Source organism: Hipposideros armiger, unplaced genomic scaffold (genome assembly GCF_001890085.2).
Source record: "Hipposideros armiger isolate ML-2016 unplaced genomic scaffold, ASM189008v1 scaffold_420, whole genome shotgun sequence".
NCBI lineage: Eukaryota > Metazoa > Chordata > Mammalia > Chiroptera > Hipposideridae > Hipposideros > Hipposideros armiger.
The window spans coordinates 953059-971147 of record NW_017731770.1 but is presented as its reverse complement, the minus strand read 5'-3'; the positions used below and the strand labels follow the sequence as shown (position 1 = coordinate 971147).

The 18089-nt window shown below is 43.3% G+C and overlaps 1 protein-coding gene and 1 pseudogene across 1 annotated transcript in view; both read left to right on the top strand.

Annotated features, from left to right (window-relative positions):
* IGFBP7 (insulin like growth factor binding protein 7) overlaps nt 1-18089 on the top strand; it is a 69679-nt gene that overhangs the window by 41982 nt on the left and 9608 nt on the right. The gene's annotated exons all lie outside the window — the stretch shown is intronic.
* LOC109394375 (transmembrane protein 35B pseudogene) lies at nt 1369-1646 on the top strand (annotated as a pseudogene).

Here is an 18089-nt window from a genome sequence, read left to right as displayed (position 1 = left end):
CCTCAACATATCTCTAGATCAGCGATTCCCAAACCTCTTGGAATTACATCGTATCCTTATGTTGGGCTGTATGACGGACTAGCTCCTTTCCCACCCTGCCAATCCTCCAGAAAGAAGAGAGCGACATCTTTGTTTTAAGTAAAAGCAAGTAAATTTTTATTTTTTTTTAGTTTTGAGGGCTTTTGAAATGATATGACTCTCAGTTCTGTAGTATTGCAGAAAAAGGAATCACTGCTGTGAATCTGGGAGTTCTTGGAAGGTCATTTTTATCTCAACTCAGTATTTCTTTTTTTTATTGAACATAACATGAAACGTCTCTCAAATGTTTAAGTGCACAGTACAATATTGTTAACTATATGTACATTGTTACCTGGCATGTCTCTAGAACTTTCTCATATGGCATGAATGAAACTGTAGTCATTGAACAGCAACTCCCCATTTCTTCCTCCCCCTAGTCCCTGGCAACCACCACTCTCCTTTCTGCTTTTGTGAGTTTGACTACTTCGATACCTCATGTAAGTGGAATCATGTAGTATTTGTCCTTTTATGACTACCTTATTTTACTTAGCATAATGTCCCCGAGGTTCATCCATGTAATATGTGGCCGGTTAATCTCACTCACTTAAAGTGTAAATATAATACAAGACTCTCAAGGAAAATAAAAAGTCCCTTATATCTTCTACGGCTGTTTAAGATAACACATAGCTCATGACTAAGGCTTATGGTTGGGGATCCTGGGAGCTATAAGTTACAATCCTTTTTTATATAATGATGAAGTAACATAAAAGATCCAGATTAGCAGGTACAAAGAACATCTTACGAGTAGTCCTTGAAAACAGACATTATCATCATTGCAGTCATCTCTTTGGGGTTGAGCCACAATGGCCCCAAATCAATAAATGTGCATCCATGAGGACTCTGTATAGACTTGGAGTTTTTCACCTTAACCCTTGGGAAAAGAACATTAGGGCAAAAGAAACAAACAATGAAAAAAAAAATACCCTCATTCTCCAAAAAGAGATCGCAGTTCATTAAGGGACAACTCAGTTGAGGGTAGAGAAAGTTCCACAATATTGTTTTATTTATTTTTAAATTTTTTTTTTTTATATTTTTTTTGCTGAGCCATCATGCCACCTGTTGGCAGCTCAGCGGCAACTCAGCTTGGGCTGGGAATTGAACCACTATTGCTCAGAGCTCGCACTCTTGAGCAAGCTCTTAACCAACTGAGCCACTCCGCCAGCCCTACGATGTTGTTTTATTTTACAAAATAAATTAATCTAAAACTTAGAAGCCTAAAACAATGGTGAACATTTATTATCTCACATAGTTTTTGTGTGTGAGAAATTTGGGTGGAGGGCTTACGCGCCCATGGCGCTCCCGCTCGCTGCTCTGCGTGTCCTGCTAGGCGGCTTCTTCGCACTCAAGGGGGCGGCCAAGCTCTCGGAGCAGATCGCAGCTCCCGCGTCGCAGCAGATGGGGCTATCTTCACTTTGGCGTCTCTAAAAGAGTCACTCAACACTTGCATCCCAGCTATCATCTGCCTGGCACTCCTACTGTTGCTGGACATCTGCCAGCTCTTAGTCCAACCTAAGAAGGTGGTCAGACCTGCTAGAAAGAAGACTCCAAGTGCATTCAAGAAATCCTGAGAGTAGAGTGTCTCTTGCCTCTCTGTGCCTTGTCACTGTCACAGCAGTAACATGGTGGAGCACACAGAATCCATCACCTTGTTACCAATACAATACATCTAGGGTCAAAATATGGCCAGTGTTGAAACAAACATCTTGTCTACCCTGGCCCTGCTTCCGCTCTTGGACACTTACTGCTGTGTTTTGACATTCACTAGCATTCCCCTTTTCGTGTGAAAATAGAAAATAAGCAGAAAAGAAATTTCAATCACCCAACATTTTAATGCCCCAAAATAACTAGTTTCAATTTCTTTGTATAACTATACCTCTCAGGTTTTTTTCTATGCCTTTATACAGATTTTTTTTAATTAAAAATGAGACCATAAAAAATAAAAAAAATTTGGGACTGGCTTATCCAGGTAGTTTTGGTTTGGGGTCTCTCATAGGTTGCTGTCAAGATGTCAGTGGAGACGGCAGTCATCTGCAAGCTCGATTGGAACTGCGGGATCTGTTCCACACTGGCTCGCTCACATGGCTAGTCATAGGGCTCAGTTCCTCATCACACAGACCCCTCCATTGCGCTGCTGGCGCATCTTAGCACCATGGCAACTGGCTTCTCCCAGAACAAGTGAGCCAAGAAAAAGCAAGAAGGAAGCTGCAATGCCTTGAATGACCTAGTCTCAGAAGTCACACATTGTTACTTCTACTACATTATTCATTAGAAGTGAGTCACTAAGTCCAGTCCACAGTCAAGGGGAGCAGAATTAGGCTCCACCTAAAAAGGAAGATTTCATAAGGGCGTGGGAGACCCATGCAGCAGAAGGGATAAAAGGACCTGGACCAGAGATACTCTATTGATATACTGGGAGACAGAGAGAGAGAAAAAGACTGTGGACACAAGCTCACATCTGTGGTAGGAGAGGGGGAGAGCCAGGGGAACAACTGGCCAGGCAAACCAGAGAAGTGATACAGGTAAGGGCAGTGTTGACCAAGGAACAAAGACGGATGCCCCACGCCAGCCCAGGAGCCTGGCACTCCTGGAGGGAGGAAGTACTTTTTACCTATCAAACTTTGATTTGCTGTTGCTAAAATTGAACAGTGCCCTCAGGTCCTCCTCTCCACTAGAGACGCTCCTTCAGCTCAGCAAGGAGCTGGCCCAGGACCCAGACTCCACACTTCTGTGCGGTGGGAGGCAGGCTAACATCTTGGTCCTGTTTGCCTCTAGAGTTGCCCCTTTGAACGAATTTGTCTGTTCATATTTTCAGAACTCCACGCCTTAAGACTGAGCTCTTTTGTCTTCTCACTGTGGAGTTCGACTCTGGGGATGGCTTCTGTGTTTTCTCCGAAGCTGAACTTGTGTTTACTTCCTAAATTGCCCTCCTAACCTCCATAAACTGAGTTTATTTGTCTTGATGGATGAATCAGAGTCTTGAACTCATCTCTCTGGCTCCAGCTCTCTTGGCAGAGAACAGGGGATGATAGTTTTTGCTTTTGTGTGTGTGTTGGGAGGACTTTTTTGTTTTGTTTTTCTGTCTCAGCCATAGCCTTTAGGCGAGCCAGCACCTGGGACCTTGACAAGCCTCCATGCGTGGGCTGAGGTCACATGGGGAGTTCTACCCAGTACCATTTGTGATGGTCCCGAATTCCAGAACAGGCTCCAGTTTTCCAAACCTAAGGCTCAGGGGAACTGGGGAAATTACTTTCCTGGAGCCAGCCTTATCTTATTTGTCCATGTTCCATTTATGCAAATTGGACAGACTCCCACAGCTAAGCTGTGTGCTGCCCCTCTGCCTAGGAAATGTAGCTAAGGACAACGCTTAAAGGGTTTGCTCAGTGTCTTTCTAATCTCTCAGTTTCATACTGTGTAAGTGGTGGCCAGCTGATTGAAAATGGATAATGTTTTTTGTGTGTTATTTATAAAGCACAAGGAAATGAATTTATATAGGTCTAGTCTTTTTCTGCCAGCATCCAAGAAAGAGCTTCGGCAAATGTTTAACCCCCACAAGCCTCATCTATAAATTGAGAATTTGGACAAGATGGCTCTTATGTTCTAAAAATGTTCATTGGCTATAGGATAATTTAGGAATACAAAAGTATTAACAAGGAAGGATTTATTTACAAGAGGAGAATCTCAGTACTGTCTCCTCTCACCCATCCCATTAGAAAGGGCCTGTCCCTTAGTGGGAGCTTATCCTCTATGTGTGGAATCAGCAATTCTTCTTTCATGTTTGGATGCAGATATTAAGTTGACCCTTTTTCCCTAAAAATCTCATATAAATGTTTTGAACATCTTTGGATAACTGGAGCTTATGCTTAACTAGTTTCCTTTTAAATCCATCTCTTCCAATATAATATTATTGCTTGGCAACACAGACATGCATTTTTGCACTTGTAAGGAGTTGCCCCAAACTATACTGTGGTTTCTCCCACCCAAAGTCTGACCAATGACCCCCACTTTTTAAATCTTATTAATTCACTCATAAAGGGGCAGTTTACTACAGAGTCAGTCTCTTTATGTTTTGTCTCCTGGTTCTTATCTAAATTGTTTAATGGGATAACTCTTTCTAGATTTTTAACATATGATCTATGTTAGTATAAGTGTAAAAATACAGAATCAGCACCGTTGGCTATTTTACTTCTCTAGTTGAGTAGCTGAGTCAGGAACATAAGAAGGACATACCTAAACATTGACCTATTTGTACCTATGAATAGCTGAGGACCAATTTTTAAATAGGCCACAGTTAATCAAAATCTCTGCACTGTAACCTTTTCCAAATGCTAAAACATGCCCTTGTACAAACTCTGAAATAAAAGTACATTTGACCATTGGACAACATGGGTTTGAACTATGTGGGTCCACTATACGTGGATTTTTTTCAATTGACCTGCACAGTTCAAACTCATGTTGTTTAAGGGTCAGTTTCACCATTGGCAATCCACATATGCAGAGGCCCAACTGTAGTGGTATGTGCATTTTCCACTGTGCGGAGGTCACATTGCTCAGGGATTAACTAGTTATAGCTAGCTAGACTCCCAAAGTCTTTTTAATAATCAACAGCAAAGAAAGCCAGTTTCTTGGAATGCTTCCTAAACTCTTACTATGACCCGGTGTATATTTTGGTAGCGGCATTGGTTCTCTCAACTACTCAGAGGTTTATTGAACATTCATTCGGGACTAGGCACTGGGACACAGAAAACAAGTAGAGAGATTAAATTGGCGAGTCCTTACCAGCACTGAGCGCACAATCTACTGGGATATGCAGACGCAATTACAATGCATTGTGAAAATGCTGTGATAAGGGTAAATGCAGAGTCATGGAAGAAGCAGGAAGGAGGCCCCCATTCTAAATGGGGAGGGGAAAGGGATGAAGAGTAGAGGGCAGTGAGGAAGGAAGGTTTGTTAACAGGGAGATTTGCCAAACAAAAAGATAACAGACACCTAAAGGATACCTTGAAGTTACCCAGGCAAAGGTGGGTAGGAGTAGGAAATAGAATGTTCCAGAAAAAGGAATGGCATGTGCAAAGGCTGGGGACTAGGGAGAGCAGACCACATTTGAGGAACAACACAAGAAGCTCATTCTGGCTGGAGCTCGGAGTTCAAGAGGGATGCGGCAAGAAATGAAGCTGGGAAGATACTCAGGGCCAGATCTTCTTTGGTCTGGATTTTATAGTTTAGTAAATATATTCATTTAGGACCCTTATTTCCTTTCTGGCAGTTATAAATGTTTTCTCAAGATGGAGATGTAAATCTAAAACATATCTAATCTTAGAGAGGAAGCATTTTTACTAATATAAAGATTGCTTGGCTCTAGCTCAGGAATGTTTACTCAGTGTTTAACCTTGACTTTTAAGGTTCTCACAGGATTCCTGCCTATATAAGGTACTTTCTAAGAATATGGCATCATCTTAGTGATTTGCAAGAAGATGCATGAAGCATATTTTCAAATACTGATTTTCACATTAAACATTAATTGAAACCATTAAAATCCAATAAAAAGGGCTGGAGTTCTTGGATTGTTTTAGTCTAAGATGTGGGTAGGACTCTACCATATGGCCATAGAAGGGTTAACATCCACCAGGCATTCAATATAAGGATAATTGTAGGTCCAGATTACTTACCCAGAACCAATAAGGTAACATCTCTGAAACTTTTCCTTCTCTCCAAACACCTCACCCTGCAACACAACAAACCAAGCCAGAACATCTCAGCCACACTGGATTATGTATAGAGGCACCACAGTCGCCCAGGGAAAGTTCTGAGTTTGGACTCAGAACACCCAGATTCATGTCTGGCCACACCATTCCCAATCTAGGTGACTTTGCCCAAGACACCTAACCTTACTGAACCTCAATTTCTTTATCTATAAAATGACTCACTTAGCTCACAGGATTGTTTGCAAAAATCAAAATGAAGTAATGGCTATTATTTCAAATCCCTTTGTGGGTGTAAACCCTAACACCAATATAAAGTATTATGATTTTTCCTACAAGTGACAACCCAAGAGACATCTCACCTCTTTGAGCATGCTGATCCCCTTGCCTGAAGTGTCCTTACCTACCCCGCCCACCTTCTTTACCTTTTGAAAACCCTTTTCTTCTTCCATGAATTAGTTCTGACCTACTCAGTCAGAAGACTTTTTTATATTTACAATGATAGGACCAGTCATATTCCATCCATATTATAATTGCTTATATGCTTATATACTTGTCTACACTTCCTGGATTGTAAACCCATGTCAGATAGGAAGGAGCCCAATCACATCATATTTCCATCCCTCACATCACCCAGCACAGCAGTCAGTTCACGGAGGACCTGAATGCATTAATCTACTCCAGGTCTTCACCAGCTTAATGCCATGCAAAAAATGCTGACATTTGGTGTAGCTAGTATCATTGTGGATCTTTCTCAACTTTCATACCACTTTGAATAAGGATGTTCCCTTAAAGAATAAATTTAGCTGGGCAATAGTGGAAGTTAGTGCTCTAATTAAGGGATGAATATTAAAGTTAATGATGAATGGATGACATTTTTCTTTTGATATCCCCTAACTATTCGGAATTAAACCTCTGGCCAGACCAATTTTATATCTGATGATCATTAGTATGTTCCAGAGTGTTCTTTAATCATCATCTGAGCATGTCACATGACATTGGGAAAGCTATCTAGTGCTGACACTATGGAATATTTGTGGAATTGTTATTCCTCGTTAATATATAGGTAAAAATGCTGCTTTCTCATTTTTTTAAAGAAAGCTCTCACTTAAAAAAAAAAAAAGAACTGTTTCTGAATGGGATTTCTCTCTCTCAGCTCCAGAGATCATGACCCTCAGTTGTCATAAAAGCCAAGCTCCCATCAGAAATTTGGAGACAGGTTGCATGGCTAGCTAACGTCATACTTGTCCCAAGGGCTTTGTTCTTGTTTTCCCTGTTTGAGCCTGCTTTGAGTTTTCTTCTCTTCAAGTATCAGTTTAACTGATGTATAGGCCCAGGGACCATAATCCTTTCCCATGGACTAGATAAGCCGGGATCTTTCTTTTCCTCCTTGTCCCCCTTCTTCTCAAGCAGAATAGCATCTTTCCGCTTGTGAATAAGCATCATCTTTGAAGCCCCCAGCTTCCAAAAGGGGTCACACATTTGCTAAAGAGATTCCCTGAAAATGTACGCCAGAGGACTGAGCACGCATAAACTGCAAGTTCCACATCAGTTTCAGGAAGATTGAGGACATTTTCTTGCCCAAGTCTATAAAGAACTAGTTTCCCTACTTTTATGGATGGGCGCTCTGAAGAGGTGCCAAATCTGAAATTCCAGCTGCTCTATGAGGAAATTATTCTCCTTTACTTAAACAAAAGAATAAAATCTCCAGGACTGGAGCTAATGACTGCCCCAGAAAGAGGACCTGTGGAGGGAAAGGATGGTTCTACAAGGGGCCCAGGCTTTCTCCTCATGCTCACCTCACCCTTGGACACCGAACCTCGGTTTGCTCCCAGTTCTTGTAAAGATGCCACATCCTCCCTCACCTTTATAAAGTACTAGTGAAACCATGGAAACCCCTCTCCTTGTTTTTTCTTGCTTGGTAAAAGGATTCACAACTCAAGGAAAAGAAAACAAAACTTGAAGGAAAAATTTAAAAAAAAAAAAGCACCACTAATTATAGAAACATAACCACTGCCTAAAAATAATCAAAGTGCCAAAGTAAAGATTTCTGGTCTAATAAATACCAGTAAGAGCAGCAAAGAGCAGGCCCAGCCCCCAGGGTCCCTTTTTCTAAGGTGTTCACTCCCCTGTGCATTGGCACAGCTTTCCTTTACCTGCTCCCCCTTTCTCATAGCGCGTACCCAACAGGATGGGCTCTAGGTTGTCCCCCACCTGATAAGAGCAAGCGTGACTTGCCTCACTAGTGAAAAATACAAAATCCTTACTCAAAGCTCCCCAGTTCCCACTAGATAGGGCCTCCTACCCTGTGATCACAGAGACATGATACCTACGCATTTCCCTGATTTTCAGAGCCATGTTGTTTGGCACTTCTGAGCCTCATTGAACAATCTAGCTCTTCCAAGCCCAGAGGGTCCACTGCACCCACATCTAGGACCTTCTCTGATAGGAATTTCCTCTCAGCGCTCAGAAAGAATGTCTTGTAGTCGTGCTGGAACACAAAGTGCGTTCACAGTGGTTCACAAAGGAAGTTGCCAAGACAGCCCATGTAATAAGTACCCATACACACAGACAAGAGTTAGCCCACCGGGTAAGAGGGGCGTCTGTTCCAGTTTGCGCCTTAGGGGTAGCACTAGCAAATACAGAACAGGGGAGGAGAAATGTTCAATCCTACTGGGAAGCTGGGAGGAAAATCTGAGAACACTCTGCAAAGCAGAAGTAAACAAAGGATGAGGGTTGGGGTAAACAGCTGAGAGCGTTCAAGACTGTGGGCATCACAAAGGAATACAGAAAATAACCAGAGGGCACAAGCGAAAGAAGGAAAAACACTGAGAAAGAACAGGGGGAGCTGTTATGCTGGCTGATTAACGTCTAGGGTTGTCGGCCAAGGAGGCAACTGTAACCATGAGAGTTCTAAGTGTAAATGAGGCTGGGGCCTGAAGGGCCAACACATCACCAAGTAAAAATGCCAGGCACATGCACAGCAGGCCCCGGGCCCTGCCCCGGCCTGAAGGGGGCCGGGTCCTCACACACGGATCTCTTGTATTTCACCCCGTTTCTGGCTTCCTAAAGCCAAGTTGCTGTGTCTTAACAGAGAGGCGGTCTGACCTGAAATGAGCAAAGGACAGGGTCCCGCTTTTGTGGGATTTTAACTCCGACCTACACACTGCAGATGTGGAGCCCTACCTCTCCGCACTACCATTAAGGGCGGGCATTAGGAGAGCAGGAGAGAGGCACAGGTGGGGCTGGGATGTGAACCTAATGCTGGAGTTGAGGAAAATGGAAACAGGCACAGGAGAACTGTTAAGACGGAGAGCAAGCAATTCAACGCTCTGACACAGTTCAGACACTGCCCGCCATCCCCTCCCTCATGGGTTGAAACAATAATAATAACAACAATAAAGTGTTGTTGTGATTATCAGGTTTCTGTACCCTTCACCCTTCACCCTTCACTCCGGTTCCTAGCACTTTTTTCTCTTCTCCTGAAACAGTTGCACCTCCCAAGTGTCCTGGGCCTCCTTCTGAAGTGACTTGGGAGCATTATATCTTCACATCTGTCCTTTTGTTCTCTTAATTTCCACCTTCCTGTCTTTCTCATCATCTGACCATTTGCTGCCCTGAAGCTCTGTTTTAATCAGTGGTTCCTCCTAAGGAGTTTTTTTTTTTAATACCACTGCCAGCATCCACACCCAGACCAATGCAAAACTCTGGGAGTGCAGCCCAGACCTGGGTGCTAGTTAAACACTCCTGGAAGAGCCCAGTGTGCAGCCAGGATTGGCAACCACTGCCGTACAGAATCCTTCTTAGAGGCCAGTGTCCAGGTAGCTGGAGCTTGTCCCATTGGCTGTGTGTGTCTGATGCCTGTTATTCCTGCAGACGCCCCTCTGCAAGATCTTTTCCAACATGCATAACCTTCTGGAGCCTAAACAAATCTACTCTTTCTGATAATTCCTAGTCTAAGAGGGGACCCTATGCTGCACTGTCAATTCCCACAGGCTGTTTCTAGAGCTGTCGACCTGGCCTGAGTATTTGCTGGGAGTCCTACAATGTCAGTCTCTTCTTTGGGCAGAAAGCGGAACTGAGTGCTTACCTACTTCTCAGGGAGCTAAGGAAGGTTAGTCTTCTACTAAAGACTCCAGGTGGGAAGCTCCCTGGTACCCGGGCTGTCCACTGGACAAGGAACAGCAGAAGTGGCCCCGTGGTAGTAGCTTCCCGGGGCCTCCTGGGAATTCAGGCCTCAGCCTTCTTCAGCTTTCCAAAATGTTCTAGGTACTAGGTTTAGCAACTCCAACCCTCCGGAAGTTAAAGGCCATGTGGGAGTCCCTCACATCTTTACCCCCAGTGCAGGGCTCAAGAACATCTATTTCTTTGGGACCCCACAGACTGCAACCATTGTTAGTCAATGCAGGGCTTACGGACAGAAACTAAGCTTTGAGGGTAGGTGAGCCTCCAGGCTCCAGGCTCCGGAAGACTTCCCCTTACAGCTCCATTCAGGGAACACTTCCCGATGCCCGATGATGCCAGGCACTGGGTGTGTGTGTAGGGAAGAGGGTGGGCAGGGTCTGGGGGAGCCCTGTCTATGGTCCTAGGAATCCCAGAACCAGGTGACGATAACAGAACCAGTTCCTCCTGTGGGAACTCCCCCCACCCAGTTCAGTGCTTGCGGAATAGGAAAAAGTGATCCAAAGTTTTAAATCGTTGAATTTAAGGTGAGTCATAGTCCAGACAGGACAGGCTCATGAAATGTGGAAAAAGGGTATTTCCAAGGCTACGGCAACACGAACAAGATACACCCATGTAACTAGGGTGTTGCCCTTCACACAGGTACTCCCTGTAAAGTCAGTTCTCCCATGTGCTCAAACCAAATAAAAATCTAGCCTGCTAATTTAACGTGTGTGGACATCAGTCAGCCTGGTGTTATGACGGTTGTTTAGGTATTTCCGCTTCTGTGGGAGCTCTGCTGAATAAATGAGCTGATCCCTTGGCAATGTGGCTGACACAGTCCAGGTTAGCTCACCCACCCCATGGTTACCAGCGTGATCTCTGAACTTGACTTAAAATCCTTCATGGATTTACTTTACCTGATGCAGGCTTCCTCCACAGATGACCCCAGACCACAGGGTCACCTGTAGGTAGGGGTCATGCTGTGGAGTCAGAGCCTTGGTCAGCACCCTACTCTCTGTCTCGTGCTAGACCCATGCAAGTTAGAGGAAACAAATAAGGAAACATGGTCAAGTAAGAGATTTGTTTGCAAGCAACAAATCGTTAATCAGCTTTCTGTTTATGTTCCATGGCCACTTCAAACTTAGGGTGATAATTTTGGGACCCTGCAAGATTCACAATCATCATAGAGAGACACCTGAATTCTGTGGTGTCTACTACAGAAAAAAATAGATGCATACACTCTCGGAAGATTTTCAGCATAAAAAAATTAGAGCCAACACAGGGTATATCGTTAACCCAGAAGCAAGTAGGAGTCGGAAAATGGAATATACAGGGTCTGTGTACGCCGTCCCAGGGTAGTATCACATTGGAAAGTCTGCTTTCAGATGGGTTGCCCTGCAGATACACAGCTGGTGGCTAAGCAGTGCATTAGCTGTCTGCCATCCCTGGAGTGTGATGAGGACCGGCTGATGGTCAGCAGTGAGCTGATAGATTTCCCTCCAGAGAAGCTGCCACTGGGAGAGAGTGCCAACGCTGTCTTTCTTCCATACAAAGGAATCCACCTAACCTTCCAAGGACTACAATGTAGACTAGACTGTTTACCTTGGCACCACTGTCCCCCCCCCCACTCACCCCCCATCTGTATCCTTTCTCCTCTTTCCATGGGGTTCAGCATCTTCTCATTGCCCAGGTGACACCTCAAATGCAGCAAATCTCAGCCCAGATCCATCCTTTCCCCTTCTCCAGTCCAGTGCCTTCCTCAGCCTGGCACCCCCGCTTCTGGTCCTGGGGCAGCAGCCTCTTCCCCAGGCCTACAACTTTTGACTCATTCCTGTCTTCCCCACTTCTAGTCAGTTACTGGATACTGTTAGCTCTCCCTCAGTAATCTCTCAGGCCTGCCCCTTTCCTCTCTGTTCCGTTGCTCCACACTTGATTTAGGCCCCTAATCCCCACCCTATCTCAGTCCTGCTACAAAGGCCTCTAAAATCATCACCTGAAATGCCGCTGCTATCTCTTCTCTCCAACATTCAGAGACACCCTTGACTGTAAACCCCTACCTCCTCTGCCTTGCTCTGTACCCCATACCGAATCTCAGCCCCGATCCTTTATGCAGTGCTTTCCAGGAGCCAGACCAGCGTGCTCACTGTTCCTGCGGCAGCCTGGTGTTTTCCTGCCTCGACACCTGTGCTCAGGCAGGTCTCTGAAGGTGAAAACCTCCTTGACAGAAGGCCTGTTGAGCACAGGGCCTGCTCAGATACCATCTCCTTTTGCCAGCCACCCCAGGTTCAAGTGATATGTAGTCTCCAGTCTCTGAATAAGCAATTTGTATCAGCTTCAATAGTAAGGAATTTACTTTGAAATAAAAACAATACCTAATACTTCTTGAATGTTTACCCCAGGCCAGGTACTCTGCTAACTGCTGTCTCCTGTTTGATCTTTCTGATGATCTCATGACTTAGGTATTAGTTTCCCATTTCACAGTTGAATAAAGTGAGAGATATTAAATAATGTGTGCAGTGTCACATAACTCAGATGTGCTAGAGCAGAATTCCTGTTTCCAAAGTCTATGCTCCAAGCTCACTTCAGACCATTACCTCCCCAGCATTTGTTCTAAGTCTAAATGTGTTAAGCCTCTCCCATCTCACCCCAATATATTATATTTGGAAAAAGGGAAGCAATTCTTACATACTTTTCCCCTGGCAATGTTTGATAAGGCCCCATCATTATAAACTATTTTGTTCTCATTCATGCTAGCGTGTAAATGACTAGCAGTAGCTACCATGACTAGGTGAGTTTTCCTTAAACTAAAACTCTGAAATTAAACCTGAACTATGCTGCTTAAGGTTTACTACTTTTTTCTCCTGCTCTTGCTGTCCTCAGCTGATACCCTTGAGGCTGTGTGCTAGATACCAAGGCCAAGCTGCTACGTCACGCCACTTCTGGAAGTTCCCGAAATGATTTGCCTTGGCAAGTGGCTCTGCTCTTTAATTAGCCATACCGTTACTGCTTCCCCTTATTTAATATCAGGAAGTTTCCATGTGTTTCATCCCCTTCCCCATCTTGGCCATAGTGCTTTCCTACTATTCTTTTCCCATTTTGTACTTTTGTTCAGTGCTTTTCCCTTCGATGTGTTATCAGATTGAAATCTGCAGATTTTTGCCAAGTTGTCTGTACTCTCTATCTCCATATGTGGTATCTCAGCTCTTTCTTAAATCCTCCCTTTTTGGTATGAGTGCACATAGACTTGATGAACTATTCCAGAGTCCAGCATCATTAGGAGTCAAGATGAGTGTGGTATGCAGATCTCCCATAACTTACAGAAGTCTTCATACTCAGCTGTCTTAGCCACGTTAATGAATATGCAGTGAGAGCTACAATGCAGGAAATATAACCCAGCATGATGCAGAAATCCTTTGTTTTTGATATGAGGATGATAGATGATTCTTTCTCCCCAACACATCTACCCTTGTCATTGGGATTCACTTGACTAATTTATATTCAATTAATTTGCATCCCTTGATCATATACTAATTGGTTGGTGAGTGGGCCGTAGTCAGGAAACATTGCTTATACCAAGGGAAAGTCAAGTGGAGGATTAAAGACAATCATGATGAATAGTCTGCCAGCAGATAAATAAAGGGTGGCTATAACACCGCTTTGGTTAGGTACCTTGGCAATGTGTGCAGTGGTGCATTTTCAGGACAGCGGCTGTCTCCTCGGTTCTGTTTGGCTAATCATATTATGGTGTTTTTAATTTACTACTGCCTGTTACCCACTGCATACAATCTGGTTGTCCCTCCTCACAGGGAGCCTGAAGAACACCTGATCCCAGAGTCCCTGACTCAGTTCTGAGTCAACAGGATACTGGCATCATCAGTTAGCCCAGGTGGGGAATGCATTAGAGAACAATGATGCACTAAGTTGTGTGGCACTAACTCTGAACCCAGACGGATTTCAGAGGAGAAATAAGTGGAAACTGGAGCTGTAAAAAAAATGTCAAAAGGAGATGAGACTTCAGCCTTAGAACTTGAAATATATGGTAGGGCATGGATAATAGATGAGAGGCGGGAGGACATCGTAAGTGCACAAGTGCATCAGCATAAGCATAAGTTCTGGAAGTGGTAATGAGTATGTAATGGCGGGTAAGCATGATTGCTAGGCACAGGACATGAGGTGGGGCAGGAGTAAGAAAGAAAGTGGACTTGCAAGATAAAAATGGAAGAGATGATGGGGGAAATGAAGAAGGCAATAAAGCAAAAAATAATATGTGATTGAATATGATAACAAAATTAGACAAAAATTGACTATTGGAGAGAATTTGTCTTTTGACCATTTCCCAGGCTCATGCAGTATATGCAACTCCAAACATGACCACTCCTAACATCTTCTATGCAGCTCTTTCAGACAAAAATAAAAAATAAAATGGCCAACTGGGTCATGGCTGATACCTTTGTTATGCGTTACATTCGTTACATTTAGGTAGATGAGGAGGGGAGCGTTGGACTGATTTACAAGGGAAGAGAGCACCAAAGCCAGGTAGTAGAAACTCAACGCTTCATGGATGTCAAAGATGCCATAGGACTGTGCTCTTGGACACATTCATGATACGTACATTCACTTCCACATCCAAAGAGAAGATTCTCAGGCCTGCCCTGGTTTCCTCTTCTGTAAAAATAGGTGTGTGGCTTGTTCAAGGTCTGTTTCTTGGCTATAAGCTGCAGACAAGAATCCAGAGCCAAGTGTTCCATCTTCAAGAGAGCTTTGTTTTCTGTTTTTTTAATGGTAACATGGTGAGGACATCTTGGGTCATGTCTGGGGAGTGTTTTGTGCTCTGTAGGAAGCTAGGAAATTATTCACATACTTCTTTTACATTATCCCCATGCTTTTTATAGGATAACAAATCATAACTCTGTTTCCTCTACTACAACTTTATCTAAAACCAGCTTGAATGAATTGCTGGTCAGATTCAAAACCAGTTCCATTTCAGGGTCTTCTCCTCATGACATTTGTGTTTTGTGAGAGGTGCCCTTCTTAGCATCTTCAGAACCAAGTCAAAATATTCCAGGTATAAACCTATCCATAATTCTTCCTTATCTGTATTTTTACTTATTGCTCAGAACATAGTTATGTCTAGGTTATAATAGATATTTCTAAAGTTATCTGCTGGACTTGGGTCATTTGTCTAGAACTTAAAGAAAAGGGGCAGAGAAGGAGGATACAGACTTAGGTGGAGATTCTGCGGGAGACCTCTAACTCCTTCTAGGTCCTTTTAAGATGGCACTGATTCATTTATTTGAACTTCAGTTTTTCTCCAAACTTAAGACTTTCTTCTTCCTTGCTACAACTTCATTTACGATCTGGCTATCTTTCTTCATTTCATTTTTTCTTTTTCGTTAACCTCCTACTTCCCGTCTTTCTCCTTCTTCCTCTTTCAAGGAATGATTTTTAAAAAGAGACCATCTAGACAAGAGAAAGACACGGAGAAGAGCCAAGGAGAGAGGCTTCAGAGATTAATACTGTTGACATCATGTTGGTCTTGTACTTCCAGCCTCCAAAACTGTGAAAAATAAATTTCTGTTGTTTAAGCGAGAGAGAGAGAGAGAGAGAGAGAGAGAGAGAGAGAGANATAAATTTCTGTTGTTTAAGCGAGAGAGAGAGAGAGAGAGAGAGAGAGAGAGAGAGAGAGACAGAGAGAGAGAGAGAGAGAGAGACAGAGAGAGAGCATCTAAGGTTATTAGGCAAGAGTTATAAAAAATAAGGGATCAAGAAATGAACTTAGAGGGGTGACTAGTTAGCTCAGTTGGTTAGAGAGCTGTGTTGCTGTTTCGATCCTCGCATGGGCCACTGGGAGCTGCGCCCTCCTTAAAAAAGAGTCAACTATGCCCTTGTAGCATGAGAGCAATGTGTAACCAATGACCATGGCTGTTCATTCCTCTACGACATGAACTTAGAGGCTTGCAAAAGGTCAGAAGAGATTGAGTGAGAACTGAGTCATGAAAGATAAGAAAGGAAACGGAGCAGCCTGGTTTCAATACAGTCATCTGAGACAGAAAGATATGGGTGGCTTTGAAGTGAGGAAAGCCTTGGGGTAGCTGTTCGCACACCAGCCATCAGGCAGCACTGGGGACAGCGTGGTTACTGCCTGGAGCTGCCCAGGGTAGGGAAGGGGAGTGGGCAGTCATTTAATTCTATGTACAGGATGTTTGCTAGACGGATGTGTGAGCGGCCTGAAGTCCTTACTGGAACAAAGGCAAGGATAAATAAACAATTGAACCTCTCCTGCTGTTTGTTCCTATACATTTACATATTCTGTGAGTTGCTTTAAGTGGAATCCAAACACTGAGCATGATTTTAGATGGCATTGTTGTTACCCTTGGCCTGGCCTCCAGGACGGATTTTGAGCTTCCTGCCCAAAAATGAGCTCAGAGCGAACTAAAAGTTCCTTTATCCTTAAAAGCAGAAATAAACTCTGGATTTACTTTGGCATTCTTGGAAAAAAGGCAGAGTGGAAAGAGCTAGAAGTTGTCTCGTAAAGAGTCACTTTGCTGAGCACTCTCCTGAGGTAGAACAGAACCTTCAGAAATTGAGTTGCATGATATGCATGCAATTTGCAATGATTGTGTGCAGTGAAATTGCTTATTAGCACAATACGTGGGATAATGGTTCTTGAGAGTGGCTGAAGGGAGTGCAGTACTGTTGCATCTGCCATTCTATTAGCCCGAAATGTTTTTACCATCACTTCACTTCCATACAAGATTTGTCCACTTGCTGTCTCTGTGGGTCACCATTAAGTCCTTTCCTTTACTCTTTCTCACCATGTACCATCACTCATCTTTCTATAATGCTGTTTGTGCCTTTATCAAGAATTTCTCCAAAAAAAGAAGAAGAATTTCTCCCTCCTCATATTCTGAAGGAATTTTCCAATTTTTAGAACAGTTAGTGGCAAAGGCAGAGTTCAGTAAGTAGGTGACCCTGTGGGTGTCAGCACTCAGCCAAGTAAGCAGGAACGATCTGAAGCCTGTGGATTCTTCCAACCCAGGAAGTCAGGGTGAAGACAGCCTGCCTCCACCTATTCTAGGAGGTCAGTTCATCACTTGACTATTAGTCTCATCATTCACTGATCTGAGTTTCCTTTGCAAGAGACTCTATCTCCAAATCTAAATGCCATTCTGTAGCTTAGCACTTTCCAGCTTAGTATTTTTTATTAAACTTTTCATTATGTTACTGAATCCAGCATTTGTTCAAGGACATTTGAACAAGAGTTTTTTAAATGTCGTGCAGCAAACTGGTCCTACGGGTCCCTTCTCGGGCCCTGCACCCCATCAACTCCAAAGGAGGCTGTGAGTAATACAGATTTTTCTTGTGTGGAAATATTATAGAATTCTCAGGGTAGCCTGGTAGCAGAATTAACAAAATCTTTTATGTTTTTAGACTGGTGCAAATATTGACTCAGCCCATTAACCTAAGGTTTTATATGTACCTATATTCCAAGGGTTGGGAGGAGAAAGAAGAACCCACAGTATGATTTGTCCAATCTTGAACCCCTAATCTTGGCGATGGTTCTCATTGAAAGTAGTCCTGGGTTCAGGTGTTTTAAAAGTGTTCTTACTCCTCCTTAAATGTTCCACTTCCTGGAATAAGGAAACGATTGGAAGGAGATGGGTATAATGGATCTGTCCTCTGTTCAATGCTTCAGTTTTAATACAGTTAATTCTAAATTATACTACAGTTGTTGGTGCAAGGATAGACACATAGACCAATGGAACAGCACAGAGAACCCAGAAATAGACTCACACACATATGGTCAATGGGTTTACCACAAAGGCACCTTTACGATTCAGTAGGAAAAAGGTGGTTTTTTCAACTAATGATTCCAAAGCAATTGAATGTCTTCTGTGGTGGGGGTGGAGGTGAACTGTGACCTCTACTTCCTAGCATACACAAAAAGTAATTCAAGATGAACCACAAACCTCAATGTGAAAAGTAAAACCATGAAGCTTATAGAAGAGCGCCGGGGTTCTTGACGGACTTGGGCTAGGCAAAAATTGCTTCAACACGCCACAAAAAGCACTACTCATAAAAGAAAAATTTGATAAATTGGACTATATTAAAACTAAGAATATCCTAGTTTTTAAATTATGCCACGGG